The sequence below is a fragment of the Cyprinodon tularosa genome, unplaced genomic scaffold (assembly GCF_016077235.1).
Source record: "Cyprinodon tularosa strain WSP-4 unplaced genomic scaffold, ASM1607723v1 ctg304, whole genome shotgun sequence".
NCBI lineage: Eukaryota > Metazoa > Chordata > Actinopteri > Cyprinodontiformes > Cyprinodontidae > Cyprinodon > Cyprinodon tularosa.
This window is the reverse complement of record NW_024039013.1, coordinates 397239-418511: the sequence shown is the minus strand read 5'-3', so window position 1 is coordinate 418511 and position 21273 is coordinate 397239. Positions and strand designations below refer to the sequence as shown.

The following is a 21273-nucleotide window of genomic DNA, read 5'->3' as shown; positions in this document are numbered from 1 at the left end:
CTCCTTGGTTCTCATGGTGATTCCTCAGGCATATCTGTTTCTTTGTATGCACTACAAAAGAAACACCCAAGCGTATAGCTCTGCTGTGTCTGCAGATTTTCACGTAGAAGGTCTCAACCTTTGCAGCTTTAAACCAGAGTATTTTGACGCCCTGCCAAACCTTTACTTCACTTCACAACTTGAGGCCAACAGCAGCAGAGGGGCTACACTGTACCACTCTGCGACTGTGAAGTATCTTAACCTTTACATATTCAAGATGACCTAATTGGCATGTACAATTTTTAGCCAGATAGCCTGAAAGTATAAAATAAACAAATCTTGATCAGCCTTTTAACTGGCTTTAAATCCTATTCTTTGTCACTTCTATATAGAATTAGAATAAAAGAATTACCATACAGAGTTTGTTTCTTCCCATGGAAGCTATCTTGGGTTTGCTCCAAACTAAAAGGATGATTGTTTTCTTGACCTGCCTGCTAGCTACAAGACTGAACCACAATCGTAAACCTGCTCCAGAGCAACAAAGCACATGTGGACCAGAAAAACCAACTCCCTCAATCCCCTCAACAACTGCAAAAAAGAAAACTATTTGGTCCACTATTCCAAGGCAATGACCAAAGTTATATATATTTAAAGCACACTCTCCTTTTTCTTAAATCTTTGGATAGGAACATTCAAAAGTTCTTCACAAACACCTCTCATAGTTTCTACTAAACACCAAATTTAACTAATTGATTCTCTAAACACACATCAATTTTCTTTGTTCCCCTTCTTGTGCTCATAGACTGCTGGAGATAGATGCCAGCCCCTGTTACCCAGATTGAAAAGCATCATAAGAAGGACGGATGGACGGACGGACAGATGGATGGAACTTTGACTTCCCTTTAGCGGTAGATGGCCCCCATTTTAGAATGGCAGACAATAAAACCCCAATCTTTATTGATTCCTGCATTGCAGCATTTCATTGTTTTAAATTTCACTTTAAGGAGATTCTTTCTTATTTTGAAACTTCGCGCTATTTGATAACATTTGGCAGCAGTCAGACCATTTTGAAGAGTGTTACAAACTGTAACTCAGGGGAAACTGTACTTTTTAACCACTGGCATTGCAGGATGGCAACATGATTGTTGATAAATGTTTAGCTTTGTCAACGTTATCAGTCTTTAAACAGCAAAGCCTTGGAAAAAAGGACCATATCATTGTCCTTAACATTTCAGGTATGACAACAGGAAAAACCCAGGCAGTGGAGACAGATGACTGCTTATGTTGAGCCTGTTTCTGCTGGAGATTTCGTACTGTAGAAAGACAGATTTTCCTTTCCACTGTCCCCCTCCTCTTGATCAGACAAGGCGTGGAGATTGGTTTGAAGATTAATGGCAATCTATTTTTTTTGATGACATTTAATGTTTTGCTCAATCTGATCATTAGGACTATAGGCATATCATTTGTATATGGGTATGTGTTATTATAAAGCATCTGAAAGTTATTTGCAATCACTATAAAGGAACTATTGAATATTATACATTTGTTTATAAAAAAGACTAAAATAATTAGAGATAATAACAATAATGGTAATCCTGATAATAATTCTAAAAGAGGTAACTAATGGTATATACTGTACAATAACCAACGATATTAATGCAAATATTTAATATAATTTTAACAAAAATAAAATCTATTATATTGCTAAATCCAGGATTTTTTGTTTTTAAAGATTTGAAACAAAAAAGATTTTTGTTTTCGTGGACAAGCATGACTAAGCATACCTGTGTATATTTAAAATTGACATTTATTTGAAGTTAGTAAAGCCATAATAGAGTAAAAGGGTAAATGAGTTCTATGCATTTATTGAAAATGCGGTAGTCAGTAGGAAAATAATAATATAAACAACTTCTCTTGAGAAAAACAGAGCAATTTTTTATTTTTATCAGAAATAAATTCATGATCCATATGTTAAATCTATCTGTGGTATTTCCCATCTTGTTAGCAGGTGTTACTCTAGTTGTAAGTTATGTTTTTTCTGAATGCAAATCTGGGTTTAAAGTTGCTGATTTCTGATTGCATCCTGAAGAATGGAGACAACAGATTGGTGCACCAATGTGGGGGAAACATATATAGGAGTGAACCGCCGTTTATGTTGCACTATAATTTTCTCCTGTTTGTTTAGTTAGTGAGGTAAGTTGTTGTAATTTGGTTTATTTTCATTAGGTAATTGTTGTTCTTTGAGAATGTTCCTTATATGCTTATTGTTTTTGTCTTTGGTTCAATCTGCAGACCATGAATTCCCTCCTCTGTAAGAAAAATGTGTTATTCTACATTCATTTAATAAATCAACAGACTGCCTGTTGGAAGTTATATCTGTTGTGGATGCTTAGGATTTGTTGAGCATAGGGATCACTAATAATATGCTGTGATTGGAGCTTTTCCCCTAGACAGGTCGTAATAATATGTTACAACCTGTCTAGGGGAAAAGCTCCAGCAGGTAACAGGTTAGACAAGAAAGAATTTCAAAGAATCCCAACAGCACATGAAGATTAATTTAATGTAAAAGAAAAAATAGATAAATAAATGATGTTCATCGTTTCTCCTTGTCTCATTTTAAACTGTTACAGCCTTAATAGAGATTAATAACAAACAAACAAAAAATAGTTCCTGATTTCATGTTATTTGTTGTTGGGGCCCATCAAGTGTTTTAATGAAGATGAACAGCCTCTGCATCATGTGAGGTCAATCTAATTTCACTCTGAGTTAATCTTCTATTAGCGGTGCATTTTTGGGGTGAGAAATAGTGAATGTCTAAAAATTTGAGTAGATAAAAACAAAAAACAGTCCTGCTTAATCAAGCAGATTTCCCTCAAGCGGCTTTTCAAAGGTGGTTAAATGACAGTTATCTTTTGAAAGAGGATTAAACTAATTTAGGAAAGTGGAAGTGGTTAAGAGGACCTGTGTTTACAGCTACTTTGTTGTAACCAATGAGAGCTTTCTTTCTTTTTTTTTTTTAAACATTACCCTCAGGCAGGATCTGACACAAACTGAGGTCATATATTATTTCTGTGTTTTTTGTGCACGTCCTGCTTTAGGAGAAACACAATGGTTACGTTGTTCCAAAGCTGATTATAAAACAATTCCCATTTGAAAGCCAGGAAACCCAGCTGCATCACAGTGCCACAAAAAACGCTGCATCATGCTATTCATTCCTTTTTTTCATCCATGCTTTTTTATACTAAGCATTTGTTACAATGAGTTTCAGCATAGCACCAATTTTTTTTTGTAAGGTTGAGAAGGAGATGCTTTTTTATCCTCCTTGATAAGACTTTTAAGACCTTTAGATGGGTTCATATAGTTAGTTATCATTAAATGTGGCTTATTTCACAAAAAAATATCATAAGAGGACCTTGGGGTGCTGTGGCCAATTTCTCCTTTTGTGTCAGGCATCAAGGACACCACATGGGAGGTAGCTGTTAAGAATGGGTCTAAAATCCAAATGACAATGGCAAAAACACTAATGGGTAGAATAATAACAGGGGAAAGTGCACATTGCCTTGAGACGCCTCTCAGAGCACAGTTGCCAAGGCTGAGAGTGAGAAAAATAGGAGGAAAATAATTCATTTTTCCATGTTACAATGATGTTGCTTTTTCGACTGGGACATGGAGCTTGGAAAAGGAAGAAAATAAAAGCCCTTGAGGTTTACTTGGCTGTCTAAGTGTTGATAGGGATGAAGGAGAGACAGCCAGCGGACAACCTTTATCAGCTTTGCTCAAAAAGCAATGCTACAGAAAATGAATGGCATGTTTTCAGTTAAAACCTCCTCAGGTCAGCGTTCCAATTTGAGGCTTTTGTCGAGTAAAGTTGTACAGATTTCATCTTGCTCTATAATATCATCTTTTTGTGAAAAATGTAAAAATTAAAAGAGTAAAAACACTTTTTTCAAGCTCAAACAGGTCCCCACGGTGTAGATCCTTGAGTGCCAAGGGTTTAAATATTGTTTGGTAGTCGGATGAACAATGATTTTCTCTGAAAACCCCTAAATAAGAGAGCAGGAAAAGGACACAAACATTCAGCCAAAAACCAGTCCAAAGGGAGAAGTCTCACCACCATGAGAGTAAAATGTATTCAGAACTGGATGCTCATTATTAAAATGACATTAATTTATTGAATTTTTCCCCATGGGGTAGGAAATTTATTATAAAAAAGTTGTTTTTTTGTATAAAACCTTCACTACTACCTTTATCACTCATCCAAAAACTAAAGAGTTCCAACCTATTCATTTGATCATGCCCTGGTTTATGTTAACTGATTTTGTTTTTTACTTTATTATTCTTTATATACTAGCAAAGCCAGAGTCCCAGGATGAATCTAACAAGAAATCTGTGGAGGGATCAAAAATGTGGGTAAAGACAAATAGACCCTCCAAGCTCAAAGTCTTTGAATTTATTATCAAAAATAATCTGTCAGGATTGTTTTGCACCCAGGAAGGTGCAAAAATATAGAACAATAAAGGTAATTGTAAGCAGAGTTTGACTGTTTTAATACCAATAAAGATGTTTTCAGTCTGAAAGCATTTTTCTGTTTCTTTCCCAAGGGTTAGGAAAGAAATATGTTTTGGTTGAATAAAGAAAATTACATTTAGATATGTCTAGGGCTTAGTAATTTAGGTCTTAAATGTTGCTCTTCCTCATTTTTGGTTTTTAATGTAACACGGAAATGGAGACTAACCAAGCACCATGGGACTTAAAGATTCCATTCAATAAACTCATCTTTACCTTTTTTTCCGATTCAGTTAATCAATTAATTTCAGATTCTATTAATTCAATCTATTAATAAAAAGCAAATGTGGGCATTTTTGCATTAATGGTTCCTATATAAAACAGTATTTCTGTTTCTACCTTTTTGGTTTGAATCTCATAACATTGTTAGTTTTGAAACTCTAATGACATTTAAGTTCATGGCCGCCTCTTTGCTTGAAAACTTCTCCTGGTTTTCAAATCCAGTATTTCAATTCAGTCTTTTATTCAATTTTTTCAAGTATTTGCAGATCATATTTTCACAAACCTCTGAATAGTTTAATACGACAGCTAGAGTCAGCGTGTAGAGATCACAGCCTTTAACCACATCGGCAAAGGTTTCAGCCTTCGCTTTTTGTAGTAATAGATGAATATCTATGCAGAGAGAGGAAAGCACTGAGTGACGATGATACAACTAGAGTTGCATTCAGCCTGAATGTCCCTCATTTTTTAATTATGTCAAATATAATAAATGCAAGGCACTGCTGTATTAAAAAGTACGTCTCACTTTAATCTATTGTGGAGTTAATGAAACAGTACCGAATAGAAAAAAAACTCATCTGATAAACTGCTTCTACTGCAGCTGGAGAGGAGGAAATCAAAGATGGTGAAACCATCACTCGCTTCACACATAATCTAATTCGAAGCGTGCCAACATGGATTCAATGTGATGAAAAAAGCCACTGACCTCATTTAGAGGGAGTTTTTAAACATATCCTTATCCTTCCTTAAAGGAAAAGCTGCTTATAGTCAGTGGAGGTGTTGGGAAACCTTATATGCTTTGTAAACAACCATTAGAAAGGATGGGCAATGCTGCAAGACCTTGCTTGAACCAGCTCCAGGAACAGCCTGGGCTTCGGAGTGTGGCTTAACTCACTGTGCTGACGCAACATCCAGACTTGGCTCTACTACGCAGCGTCTCTTATTTTCTTAAGTGGTAGTGTCTTATTTAGTACCACAGCTCTTAGACAGTATTGTCTGTGGGAGCAAAGTTTTCTCTGTCCTGTAAATCACTGTCATGCAAAATCATACTAGAGATCATTCAAGTTCGTTCTCTATTTATCCATCTATGCTTCTGACCGCTGTTCTAAATACTCTTGGGACAGTTCTTGAACTTTAAAGGGACACATTTAATTATATTCATGTGCTTAAGCACTCTAGATCAAAACATTTGACCTTTGCCATGTTTGCTAATGTAAGAGTACATATTTTTGCAAGTAGAGCTATAAGCAGTCTTCAACTTCCCTCTAGTCTTTGTGGCGCTCCAGTTGCTCAAGAAGCAACCATAAGTTGTTACCACTCCCATCTCTCTATGAACATTTCCAGACTCTCCATATATGTGTGCAACCTGTAGGTAGGGTTAATAAAAAGCTTTGGAAATGTATTACAATAACATTTAGTCAAGATCATCAAAGAGTATGAGAAGGATCCAGCTATAGGTTTTATTTACAGAGGGCCTACCATTCTCAGTTCATTATTTCTGTGCTCTCATGTAGTTAGACCCAAAGCTTTAACATGATGCTTTAACATGTTTTGCCTAAAGAAAAAGACTTAAGATGTTGTAAAATTTGGTGTTGTTTGTTGGACAGTTACATTGGGTAAAAAAAATAAACATTGCATCTAAATGTAATGCTAGATTCCTAAATATAAAGGTCGTTTTGGTAAATAGGACAATCCAAAATGGTTGACTATGCATGCCTGGATTATGCAACTGGTTTTCATAATTATTATCAATCATCAGGAAGATTCTGCAGCTTTAAGATGAATTAGTAAACTGAATAACATTGTGTACATACACACCTTTGATTGTAACATCACTTTTATAATCTGTATGATCTGTGCATGTAGTTCCTATATTCATATTTATATTTATACACAACTTTTTACAGTCCCTAATATTACTTTTTGCTTGTACATATACACCTATAATAATATGTATATCCTGTATAGCACTTCTGGATAGATGCAAACCACATTTCGTTGCTTTCTACTCGTGACAGTGCAATGACAATAAAGTTGAATTCTATTCTATTCTATTCTATATCAGTTATTCTGACTGGAATGCTTCAGATATTTTTTATTTATGATTCTCAAAAGAAGATTATTGAGGCTGCCCTTCTCCTTATCCTGCATATAAACAGCCTGCTTTTTAACCATCACCAGCTTCCCCACCTAATTTAACGGTTACAATGGCTCATTAAACAAAAATAAAAGATATAGTGGAGGATGTTCTTTTTCCTTGTGGATCATCAAAATAAGTGGTCCTCCTAATTGTCAGCCATTCTGGTGATATGTTTGCATAAAGCCATCTTACGTGTTCATCCCCATTTTCACTTACCAGAGGTGAGTCTGACATAGTGGAAGAATTGCAAATCTTCTTTTAGAAAGTAAACTATGAGTAATGCAGGCAGCAACTTTTAAACAGAGCATGCATTAGGAGAAATGGGCTGCTGTATGGTCTCACACGTGTTAAATAGACATTCCCTCTCGGGAACGGGTACAGGGTTGTGTAATTGCTTTTTTTTTTTAGGTGGAGAGGGCAGATCTTTTCAAAAATCCTCCACTATACCTTTAAATTTATGATTTTTATAACATTGGACAACTTTTTAAATTGGTTGAACACCTTTTGGACTAATCTGCAATCAACAACAATTAAAAAGCCAAAAAATGTTTCACCTGCAAGTAAGATATTAACTGCTTTTAAGCTCTGAACAGAACCTGTCTTGAACGTTATATTGAGATATTTTCAAGATTTCAGAAGTGAAAATCAGTTCACAAAACATGTCAAATTTGAAAAGTAAGGAATTGGATCTAAAACATCCCACATCACATCGGTTTATAGAACCCCAAAAACTTATTTTATTTAATTTATGGAGCCTTTACTGTGATTCCAACTGCTTTGAGTGCTTTTGGTTTAGAGATGATTTCTGCCTGCTCATAGTTTCTATTCAAAACATCAGCTTAAATTCCCTGCAAAACCTCCAAACTTTAATCTCATCTGTCCCATAAAATTTGAGTTCATTCATCAGTTAAAAAAACACAGTTTCAAAGGATTTCTCTGGTGCTGGAGTTTAATTAAAACCAGACTGATGTAAGCTGGGGAGAAGGGATTGCTACAAAAGAAATTAGTGATTTCTTTGCACATTTAACTCATGGCACCACAAGTCTTGTCCTTTTTTTCCAACAGCATAAATCTCTATCTTTCTGAATGCATTTAAAGTTTGTATCAGTAAAGAAATAAAACAAGCAGCCTTGCTTATAAAGAATTAATAGATTGGGACAAAAAGAAGCAGTAGAAAGAAGCTCACCTGCTGTTGAATGAAGTATAGGAGAAGTAATAAAAGAACAGTTGTTATTCAATTATTCAGTAAAAGACCATTTTGATGTCTTGGGTGACAAGCTTCATTGACGTACGCATAAAAGATTTCTTTGCACAGTTGGCATCGAGTTAGAGCAGTAAGCCTGGGGGACTAATTCTTTATTTAATTGGCATAGCATTTAAAAGCAGCTGAACAGAATATCCTTTAACTGCAAAAGTTTGAACATTTGACACTTTTTTTTACACAAATGCAAATCTTTTGTGCAGTTTTAACAAAATCGCTCATTTCCCCCCCTCTGTTTTCTTTTCAAATAAATTAAGGCAATTAATACTCCAATGATCAAAACTATGACACATCACACTAACTTTTTTTTTTTTTTTTTCAATTTCAGGGGAAACTTAGTTTTGTCATTACTCATCGGAAAAGGAGTTTGAAGTTTGTTTGGTTCAGAGTTACACCTCCTCTGTTTATTCATATGTTCAATTTACTGACTATAATTAGCTCCCCTGCATTTCCTGTGTGACACCACAAAGAGAAGCCTTCAGACTGACTTAACAGATCAGCAAGCAAAACTGAGTCCCCAAGTGAACCACTCAGAGGATTAAATAAGTTTGTTTGAGGTATCTTCACAGAGTAAAGGATCTTGGTAGTACAGCTTTTTTATGTCATTCCGTTTTTTGTTAGTTTATTTATTTATTTATTTTTCCTATCAATTTTTTAAACTTCCAGGCATGGAAATGGTTGGAGAGCAATGTGATGCTGTTGGGAGGTTTGGCCAGTAGATGGCAGTCATGATACTTATGAGAGCTATCTGCTGACAGGGATGAGTTGGGGCTAAAAAAAAAACTGTTTTAAAAAAAAAAAAACTCTGGCTTTCTCCCAAAAAGATTTTAAATCTTTAAAAAAAATGCTTTACAGCTCAGCCTGAATTTATAAACTAACTTGAAATATAACTGTAAAAATAAACACCCTGTTCCTGCCAGTAGCTGCTCTCTGTCCTTCATTTAAACTCTCCTGGTTGGCAGCAGAACCTCATGTTAATCATTTCATCACATCCCATGATGTGATTTATGCAACAGCACCTCCTAGAGTACATCTTCCAAAGTCCTGCTGCACATCCTGCCTCTCTCTCAAGTGCTCATCACTATTGCTATTTGATTACATTATTGCCTTTCTTCCATGATGATTGCTGGCTTTGCAAGCAGCAGAATAAGGAAACCAAACAAGCTTTTTCTTGCATCTAGAAATTTAACCTTTACTGCTATCAAATTATCTCCTCCAGAGCTCTGGCCTCAATGCAAATCAGCAGATCAAAAATAATCTCTTTTTCAGATGTGTATAAAGCTATCAGTATCAGTGTGAGGCAATTTTCATAGATATGTTCAGAAGTCTTAAGCAGATGAGGAAGTTGAATAATTTGTTTTAAAAGAGATACAAGTTGCTGAAGGTAAAAAAAAATAAATAAAGTATTGACGTAGAGAGACATGTTGAGAAAAGCTTTAAAAAGAATTAAATGGTTGGTTGCTCAGCTTTTTATCAAAATATCTTTTCCTGTTGGATCCAGATAAAAGCTAGCATCTCTTCTAGTCCCTCAAAATAAGAAAAAACCTTGAGTTGTCCCTTAGTCTCATTACATTTAATTAGCAGCCACCATTCTCAGCAGTATTTTTTAATTGATTTTGTTTGAGCAGAGTTCTACGCATTTCATTATACGCTCATTTTGGCTTCAGTTCATACTTTTTATTGACTTTTTCTATACTGTAGAGAACTCTACGTGTGTTGGATTTCTATTGAAACAAATCTGTTGAAACTGCTTGGCCAGAAGATCTTAAAAATGAGCTTCTGAATATTAGTGGCTAAATATGAAATGAAACAAAAGTGGGATTAAGCTGCTAGTAGCGCCCAGAGGCTTTCAGATTAAAATGTCCCTGATACAAAAACAATAAAATCAGCATACTAAAACAGTTCTATTAAACTTTCAGCTCAAAGTATAACATAAAGTGATCAGAATGACTAAAAACCACTGCGACTGTATCTGAAGCAGCTCCTCTGCATGAGCTTTTTTGTTTTCCTTTAAAAATGACTGATATTGTAAAAGGATTCCTTTCTTTCTTTGACTGATAGCTGTAAATATAATCACAGTAAACACAGCTGCATGCTGAGAGTCATGCAGACAAAAGGTTGCCAACCCTTTTTAGCCGAAGTAATTACAATTTAAATACACCTCTAAATGTATGACAGGACTGTAATTAGGATCCTATAATTTAAAAATGCAAAAAAACAAACAAACAAACAAAGGTGTTGTAATTTGAGTACTCTGTATAACTAGGTATTCTTTCAGTGTGGAAACACAATTTACTTATATTAACCTTCATTCTGTTTCAGAACAATTCAATAAACATTAGAAGTTTCTACTTTCTTGTAAAAAGACATAATATTTTTGAATTGGTAAAATTAATTTACAGAAATAAGCTTAAGATTTACTTTTATCAAGCTTATTAATTGTTTTTGTCATTAAAGGAACAGATTAGGTTTGTATTTTAGCTGGGTTTGTCACAAAGTTATAACAAATAACAGCTCACCTGCAGCCAATGAAACCTCCCAGGATCTTCACTTCTATATAGCAGGTGATGTTGATAATCAAAGACATTTTCTTTGACTCTTCAACACCCCTTCTTTTTAGATGTTGGAAGAAAACAACACTACAAAAGAAAAAAAATCTATAAAAAAAAGTATGGCTCTATCAGAAACTGCAAGATTGCTATGGGTGATTGAATTTTTCAGCTCAAGTCTAAATTAATCAGAGGCCACAGGTGACAATAAGTAAAATAAATGCAGTTTTCTCACATTTGCTTTACATTTATAAATTAAATGTAAAGCAAAATCAAAGCATATACAATAAAAGGAAAACTTCTTTCACATGGGGAAATCATAACATCTGCAAAACAACTGTTGTGCAACTAATATATTTATTGCCCACCCCAGTAGTGGTAGTAAATATGTTATTTAATCAGATAAATCTTGGACTGTAATATATTGTTTATTAACACATGCCCTACTGGGTGTGTGTTAGAACAAAAATATGAACGTGTGAATCGAGCTCAAATCATGATCAAATGGATAATTCTGCAAATATATGGAATAAATTAACCACAGCTTCCATAAAAAAAGAGTTTGAGAACAACAATCACACAGCTCCAAGTCACACATATTTCAGTTAAAAACTCTTCATTAAAAACTAACAAAACTCGACTTAAACTAAGCTACTATGTTCAAAGTAGAAGGAACAAAAAAGATGGTTGTTAATCATAATCAATGAGATGACGCAATGATATCACAGTTTAGCATGGATTTAGTGTTTGAGAACCAAAGTTTATCTTGAAGAATTTGGAATGAGGTTAAATTAGCTTTTAAATAATTTAGAGCAATTGGAACGTTTTCAAACCAATTCACAATGCAAATCCATGAGGTGGATAAAACATTTTTTTTTTTTCCAAATAATGTTTTATTAAATTATTTGCTTAATCAGGAACCAATACCTTTAGGTAATTAATGCTTTACCCTACTTTGAATGAGCTAAACATTAGCCGCCAAAATGATTTTTGGTCATATTTTGGTAATCACAATATAATGAGCATATAAGAAAACACATGAACGTTAAAGTTATTTTAGAGTTTCAACCCTTAAAGAGATATATAAACAAAGGCCCAGACATGTCAGCATAGCCTTCCATTCGATCCATCTTGTTAGTTTTGTCTTTACTCGATGTTAATCACATGAAATTATCAAAAATATAAGAAACAAATTATTTAGCTAGAAATTCTCCTAAACACATATCAAATATATAGGGATTAATTTAGATCAAACCCTGAACATTAAAAAGCAAATTAAAATACTCTATAACTCAACCAGATATAATTTATCATCATGTTCTCATATCAATTACCTTAACATTTGAAGCATATGTTGCATACATAAATCACCTACTGTTTGTCCTGTTTATCTTAGGCCAACGAGACAGCACTCAAACCTATGAGATCGCTTTATAATCAGGATCTGGAGATACTAAATAAAACTTTCTGTTACCATCACTGTAATATCATAGGAAGTAAATACCAAATCTCACATGTTTATCCATCCATCAATCCATCCATCCATCCATCCATCCATCCATCAATCCATCCATCCATCCATCCATTTTCTGACACGCCTAATCCCAAGTGGGGTCACAAGGGGTGCTGGTGCCTATCTGCAGCTGTCTAAGGGCGAGAGACAGCTGGAGAATTTTGGAGAATTTAGAGAAGCCAATTAACCTAACAGTCATGTTTTTGGACTGTGGGAGGAAGCTGGAGTACCCGGAGAAAACTTTGTTGCAAGGTGTGTCTCACATTAGGAAATTACATGGTGTCATAAGGTGAATAAATGTGTTTGTTATGTGGACATTGTATTATATAACAATAAATGATCTTATGCATTTCTGCCGTAAAAATACCAATTATGCTGAAATCATTTGTTTTAAAGATGGAAACTGTATCATGCTGTCCTATGCATGTAAACCTCAGTGTAAAATAGCATTCAAACCTATTTCACATGTGTATAGATTACAAATTGAACATGTCCCAAAAGGTTTTCCCATGTTTCACATTTTCTTCTAATTATTTTCCCATTTGCTTTTTTTATGATCCTGTGTAGACCATGTGAACACGTTTGTCATGTTCTTTTTAAGGGGTCTGACCCACATGCAGGAAACCACTGAGAGAACCAGAGAAAAGGTTTAGCAAGTTTATTGAAAACACGATGAGTTGGATCCAGTGTTTCTCAGAAAATTGGTGAACCGGAACTGGAAGTGAGAAGGGAAGTTCAGTGTTTAGTTCAGGCTCAGTGGGAAACTTGAGCGATGACTTGCAAAAACAGAGACTGAAACGGGACTCACGTTTCCAGGGAAAAGGTGTCCTTCCCAGAATCCAGTCTGTGTGGGTTATTTCTGAACTTGGTTGACTCGTTGGAGGGCGGACAGGGTTTACTCGGGTTTGGTTGGTTCCTGAGGAGCGATGGAGCTGACTGTCACTTAATTTTCCAGAAGTACTTGAACGGTTAGTGTGGAGATTTATCCCCTGCTCTGTGTGAGGCTCAAACGATCCTTCCAGGGGGAGAAGGCCAAAACATCCAATTTGCAGGATGACTTCTTGCCGAGAGGCAAAGACAAAAAACAATAAGGTTAGGCTCAGGGAGACAAAGACTCAGTTAGACTCTGCTAAACTCAGCTTTGTTAGAGTACCCAAAACTGGCAAACACTCTGGCATTGAGGCAGTGGCAGTCAGCAGCTTAAGAATCCTCAGATAATGAGGCAACCATCCGCAGGTGTGTGGAAGGGCCAGCGAGAACCGGACGCCACCTGGTGGTGGAGGGAGAAAACACAAACACACAACCCACACAAACTGGATTCCTAACAACGTTCACCTCATGTGTTTAGATGCCTCCAGTTGCATTAATACACAAGAGGTCAAACAGGTAAGAAATGTGGACTTTGTGTATGTTATTGATAAATGAGGACACTCAGTCAGCATTGGACTAAATTAAAATGATGTAAATAATGAAAACCGTTGCTGAAAAGCATCACAATTGTCTCTATCATTATTTATTTTATAGAAACCTCTGACAGTCTGTAAAGGCCAGGTACTGTACTGTTCTACATGTCTAGTAGACATTATATAATTTTGGATGACGATGTTAAGTCTTGTTGGACTTCAAAGCGGTCAGAAAGCTGTTTACCTTTAAACTCTTTGAGCCGTGGCTCCACATAATGTACAGGCGGGCTCCTGAGAGCCAGCTAGCCCATTAGCCAGGGTTGATGCATTCAGCGCTCCCCATCATGTGCCGTCCATCACTGCAAACTAGATCTGGTTTCACAGGGGAGCCGCCTCACCTCTTTGTGCTTTGAGGCAATTCTAGTTCTGAAACATCAACCCCTGCGAAGTGCGACGGATCACTTGGAAGAGTTGAGTGTGGCACGAAAGATGTGTTTTTTTTCTTTTCTTTTCTAGCATCAGGTGTGTCAAGCTTGCATCTGAGTTTACAGGTTTAAATGAAGGTTGTAAGTTCAGGGATTTCCCTGCAGAGAAACCCAAACAAGTTATAAAAAGTAGAACTTGCAGCTGTACTGAACCTCTTGTAAAGGGCTTTTTTTTTATCCTCTGAATATAAAATTGAGATTAGCTGGATCAGAAGGTGAAATTGTTGTCGACCCAGCCTGTGATCTTAGGTTTCACAGCTCAGCCAAGCTAAATGGACCGGGTGCATTACAGGCCAAAGTGGAGCTGCGTAGAGTGCTTTTAAAAGGCTACGAATAAAAATAAAAAAAACAAACAACTGCAGACAACCTCCATGTTTTCCTGCTGATCGGTTGCAGAGGGATAGTGACATGCAGCAATTGCAAGGCTTTGTGTATCAGTTTGCAGTTTAAACAAAAACAGCCGATGGAGAGAGGGCAGAACACACATGGAGGGAATGGTGACGGATATGAGGGCTCACATGTGATACAGCTTTGTGAAGGTTAAGTTCATAGTTGGACAAGAAAAAGCTTTTTACCAATTGATGTCACACCTTGGATCCTGGGAATCTTGTCTCTCAGCAAATGTTTTAGGGTAAGAAGGACAAATTAGACCTCAAGAAAAAGCACTGCCTGCTTGTTTTCTTTCATGAGCACCTTATCATAAACCTGCTTCCTTTTTAACACCATTTTAAGATTTGTTCTTTGTTTTAATCCTTTGTGAGCACATAAGGCTGGCTGGGTATAAACTACAGTGTGTATAACATTCTTTGTGAGCTCATACATTTGCAATTTTATATGCTTTGATTCTGGACTGTGGGTTTGTATCACGAACACATACTGTCGACCCAATTGTCAAAGTTCCTAAGAATACTCTAACTTAACCAATACAGTGAGATATTGATTTGTGATTTGAAAATAGTAATCAATCATTTTTATAATATTTCTTTATCACTTTTTTTAGAAGGGAGAGAGAAAACCTGTCCAACAGTGACCACATCCACTGTTCTGTGAAATTTTGAACTAGGAATTATTGACATGAAAGCTAAATGGAAAACCTAAAGGTACCAATAGATTGTCAAGGAAACACATCTGCAAAGTTGCATGATGTAACTGAACTGTCATCACACATAAGATGGATACATAGACTCCAGAGATAAGATAAATTAGAGGTGCTTTTAGGTGCATATGATACAAGCTCCTGAAACACATACATTAAGAACACACTGATGATATACAGTAAGACATGGAAAATCTGATTTCTAATCAGATTTGTTGTTGTTAACTGTCTAATTGTCAGAGGCACGCTTCGAAATATGAAAGACAAGAGCCTTTAAAATGCAAGTAAGGCAAATAGATGCTCTTCATAATTTGGAAAAAAGTTTCTTGCCTAAACTAACTAAAACCTTATAAACAACTAGAAAGGTGACAAACAAGGCCTGCAACCATATTAACGGAGGTGGATTGTGAGGTAGGTAAAAAAAAAAAAAGGAGTACATGCTCCCCCTGTCGAATTTGAAACTGCATAATTTCACTTTCAATCCAAAGAAGCAGATCTAATATAATGATCTCAGGCCGATTCTAATACGTAGAGAAGTTGACCAAACTTTGATCATTCTTTGCTTTCCATTAGGGTTCCTCTCTCTCACTCAAAAACTCTGTTTCTCCCACTTCCATCGATAAGAAGAATGAGTCATCACTATGAAGCAAATATGCCCCCAGTGTTTGCTACCAGCAGGGTGTGTAAATTCCACACCTGTCCCATCATCAGCCTCCTCCTTCTCTCTCCTCTCTTGCCTCTCCTCCTCCTCCTATGTGCCCTATCTGTTTTCACACATGCTCTCTTTCTCACTTCTGCACACGCTCACCTCCCAGTGAGCAGCTGGAGAAGCGGAACGACGCTAAGAACATGCAACACCAGGCTGGAGACCAATAGAAGGGGTTTGGGCCCACTCTGCTTCTTTTCCAGGTAAGCTGAGATTCATATCTTTTAATGAGTGCTTTAATGAAGGTTAACTTTTCCTCCCTCTGTTGTATTAAATAAATCCCTATCATTTGTCAACATAAATAGCAAATTTTTACTTCTCATTCAGTGTTTTTTTTTTATTTTTGGATATGTTCTTGTCAATCAACACTGCTTTTGTCTGAGTGTCCCTTTGTGCCAGTTTCAGACTGTTCTCAAAGAGACCATTAGTCCAAACTGAACAAGTCAGGAGAGGCTAAACTAACTCAAGTGTAAAGGTGGAAGCGGTCCTTTTGTCCCCTTGCTTTTTTAAGCTCAAGATGGATCATTACACTTTTTCTCCACAGGAGAGGAGCAGGAGGAGGAGGAGGAAAGGGTGTCGTGACAAAGGCTGCAGCTGTCTTTTCTGCTTCTTTTGAAGAAAGGAGAAAAATGACATAATGGCTTTTATGCTCAGGTAACTTGGACACTGATACCCTTGATACTAATGCGACTATTGACTTCTATTTCAAAGGTTTGAAGAAATATGCACGAAAGGAAATCAACTAAAGGGGTGAATTTACTGATTATTATTAATTAATAATTTTTTATTATTTTTAGTTATCTCTAAACCACTTTGGATAATTAAGGAGACAAAGAGTGAAATTTTAGCATTTGAATATGCAGAAAGGTGAAAATGTTCAGCTGCATCTCTGCACAACTTTAATGGCTCTACAACAAGGCTTCACAAACATATTGGATATGATGTCGTCATGCTCCTGTTTGGGTGGAATAACCATTTATTCTGAAAACTGAGCTTCAGGTCCTGAGGCCCAGGCAAACTAAGAAGACTGAGTCCTGTTCCAGCTGGAGAATGGGGCCCATCCCAGGAAAGGAGAAAACTGATATTTGAGTTCAAAGTCTATAATTATACCTTCTTTTCATGAAATTTATGAGTTTCAAACAGCCATTTCAACTCTTATTGACAGAAATATGGTTTTAAATGTATTCATCTTTTTATTAATCTTTAAAATGATTAAGCAATACATTTATTTTCAATTAACAATGGAGTAGTGTATTATTTTTGTTTTTCTTTTATAACAAGCAAATGTACAGGGTTGAAAAAAGGTACTTCCCCCTTATAGATTTATTTTATATATAGATATATATTTGTTTTTGTTTTGTTTTTATAATATAATACTGGAAAGTTTCAGATCAAACTACGTCTGATGTAAGACCAATGTAAATATAACCTGGGTAACTAAAAACAATCTTTTTAACAATATTGTTATTAATTAAGGAAAACCAAACGAACCTGAATGTTATTAAAATATCATTGCCTGACAGTGTTAAATCTGTGATTAATCACATTTTTGGAGTTGCTGACATTAATTTAAATAATGCAACATTTCTAAAAAAAAAAAAAAAAATATATATATATATATATATATATATATATATATATATATATATATATATATATATATATATATATATATATATATATATATGTATATATTGCATCAACAGTCAAAGCTATTGGTGGAAATCATCCAGGGCTACTTTCCAACTACTGGAATTGGACAACTTGCCATAACTGACGTAACCAAAAAAATGTGGCTTACAGTTTTACGACCTTAACCTCAACTGCAGTTTAGTGAGAAAGCAGCTCACAATCTGAACAAAACCAGCCAGTGAATGCCTGAATGGATCTAAACAGTATAAAGCTTTGAAGTGGTGAGAAGTTAAGACTCCACACCGATAGACCTGCAACAGTGTCACCTTTAACTGTTTTTGAATTTTTTGCTCCCGAAAACTGATTTAAAATGGCATTGCTTGTTACCTAAAGGCTGTTGTTGCCACCAAGATTACCTCAATTAGTTATTAGTTTTATTTGGGGGGGGGGCATTATTTATTTCACATAGAGCAAGGTTGGTTTGGATGGTAACACCCTGCATTATTGCTGTCATGAAAACCAATTTTCTTACAGCAGATATAAGGTATAAGATATAATCAAATACATTTACTTTAAATAGGTCCATTCACATACTACGCCTATACCAATATCACCAGATACCATATATTACTTTGAAAATAAGCACTATAATCAAAACATTTGTCATGATAGTGTTTACTTAGTCTTTTTTAAGCTTTGAGGAGAAATTTTGCACTAGGCTCAATATATGGGATAAGGGAACTGTCAATAAAAAGGTATTTTAATACATTAAAATTTTGTATTTTTTCCTTATTACCAATTCATACCATACATATGAACTCAAATGCTTAATCTGTGACAAGTTTGGAAGTTATAATACACACTGCAATTGTACAACCTTGCACCAATACATACGAAATTCACAAATGTATGAGTACAAATCAAATTGAATCATAAAATTTATAAGTATAAATTTGAAATCCCTGATGAAGCACGACACTCCTTACCAGCTGGTGGTGGTAATGCATTTGAAAGTTGTTTGCCAGCCACCATTGAATAAGCAGACCATGGAGCTAATGTTATGCTGTGCATACACCAGTTGTACCAACATGTGGCGCACTTTATGTGATGTATGGCCATCCTCCTCAAACCCGCTGCTGTTATGCTCATTTTTATTTGCATTAGAAGACAAAACAATAGCATTTTGTTGATGTAAGCCTCAACAGAACTTACTGCTTTATTGACATACAAACCAGTTATAAGGATACTCTTTATCTTGCAGGGGGAGAAACACGACCTTTTCACCTACCTGGAACACCAACTTTATGGAACATTTCTAAAGACGCAGAACTTAGCTCATTAGTGAGCATCAGTAAAACAGGATTTGTTCACAGTGGCTAAGTTCAGTGTCTGACAGGAAAAAATCTGCTCCTGCATACCTGAGGCTCCTGGCTGCCCATAACACCTTAGAGCTGATGGGAGAGGAATGAGTGCCATTTAAAAGCTCCTGTACTGTAAAAAGTAGTGGAATGCTGCAAAAGTCTTTGCATGTCCTGACAAGTTATGTTGAAATCAGCTTGAAGATAAAGAATAATAAGAAAACATGCTAAATTAGGAAGAATGAGAGCAAAACAATACATGAATGCAATTTGGTTGTTTGCTTTTTATCACACTGAATGTAAATTGCAGAGGGATAACTGATTCTTTGTGTCAAAGATGTAAAGACAGATATGATGTAAGTCGATGAAAATGCAACTTTGCAGGATTTAAAAAAGAGCTGTTGCTTGTTAAAAGTTTGCCTTCAGTTATTTTTGGAGAATTCGTCACACTCAGCTATATTTCGGTTGTTTACTCATGTGCCTACTGAACTGGAATCAGTGTATCTTTGCAGAACTGGCTCAGTCCAGCAGGAACAAGTGTGACACCTAATGAGAGTTCATTGCTTCCTCCATCAAAGCCATCACCAGCAGCAACACACCAGAGATGACCACTCATATTTGTATCCATTTTAAAGTGTCACACTGGGACGGATGACAAAATTAAATGAAGTATGTTCTCCTCTTCCCTAATTTGTCCTCCTGTGTGGGCGATCCTGGCTGCCTCTGCTGGTAGTCGTTTTCAGCGGCAGCTGATTCTGCTGAGTAACAATTTGCGTTGCCTCTCTTCATTCATCATGCTATAATAAGCTGTCAGTGTGTCTCTGAGCGTCTTTGCTAAATTGGGATACAGCAGCTCGACACCTCTGCAGTCATTAAATACACGAATGGACAGGCTTTGCATTAGCATAAGCAGAAGCGATGATCATAAGATATGCTATTGATTTTAAATAACCTGAAGCGTTGAGGTTGAGATGTGAACAATTACTACTCACCTTGAAATCTGCAGATATTTTGGGGTTGGGGTGGGCAGCTCACTGCAGTCTGATTTACCTTGAGATATAATAATTAACTTTTAATTATTTACAGTATAGTTAACATCAGCAAGTAAGGGTTGATAATGTTGTAGGGAGGTATGGGTCAGAAGTAAGCATACCCTCATTATATAAATATCAAATCGAGACACTTTATGTGTTTCAGTTTGATATTTTTAAGCATTAGAGTTCTTTTCACTGGCACTTACCAACCACATAAAGAACATTCCACACAATAATCACCTGTGCACCATGCATTATCTAATACAGATCAATCAGGGAAATCATGTTCTTCTGTCAACTGCTAAGCCCAGAGTTTTCTATTGGAGAGTTTATCAGCCCTGTTCCTTTAAATGCTACAAATCTAAATGTTTTATAGGTGTTTCTCTTCTGCCCTACACATCTCACATCAATGGATGAAAATAGGTTCTGTAGCATTTGATTGCAAGAGGAAGGGAATGCAAGTTGAATCAGGTGTGCTGGAGAAGCTCTACATCTAAAACATGAAGGAATATGGGCCCTAAGGACCAGCTTTGAGAAACAAAGTTCTAACACCTCGAATCAGACAAGGTATGGTATATAGGCAGCTGAAAACATTACCATACACGAAGGTGAGTACATTTAAATTTCCATCAGTTACACATGTTACATTTCCATCCATCCATTAATTTTCCTTCAGGCTTATCCATCCTGGGGTCGCGAGGGATGCTGGTGCCTATCCCCAGTTGTCTACGGGCAAGAGGCGGGGTGCACCCCTGACAGGTCGCCAGTCCTTCGCAAGGCAACACAGAAACAAACAAGACAAACAACCATTCATGCACGCACTCACACCTAAGGAGAATTTAGAGAAGCCAAGTAAACTAACGCTATTTTTGACACTTTGAATTGAAATAGCCTCCGCGATGGGAAGCAAAAGATCTTCAAACTTGGAAACAAAGTCTAGTGGGTTTTTTTTTTTTTTTACTTTTTTTGGTTGAACACTTGTTTATTTATGATATTATCTACAGTTACTTATTGTACCTACTTATTTCTTTGTTGTTGTATTTTATTCTAATTTTATCTTGTACCACTAAGATTTGAAAATGTAAAATGCATTAGAAATACAATAAATTATTTTGTATAACTATCAGTAAAAAGTGGGCGCTAGAGAATATCCAACATAAATTCAAAGATGCTAATATGATTAACATTTGAATTGAGAAAGCTTCCTGGAGGGGAAGCAAAACGTCTTCAAACCTTGGAAACCAAGTCCAGTGGATTGTTTTTAAACTTGAATGACTATGACCTGGGTGACTAGGAATCTTCATCAGCATAATATGATTCATGTTTTTTAAT

The 21273-nt window shown here is 36.0% G+C and overlaps 1 long non-coding RNA gene across 1 annotated transcript; it reads left to right on the top strand.

Moving 5' to 3' along the window:
* The first annotated feature begins 15978 nt into the window (after positions 1 to 15978).
* Positions 15979 to 19597, top strand: LOC119787867. Its single transcript, XR_005281385.1, has 3 exons — positions 15979 to 16120; positions 16462 to 16571; positions 18811 to 19597. It is a non-coding gene; the product is annotated as an uncharacterized LOC119787867 (long non-coding RNA).
* The last annotated feature ends 1676 nt before the right edge of the window (positions 19598 to 21273 follow it).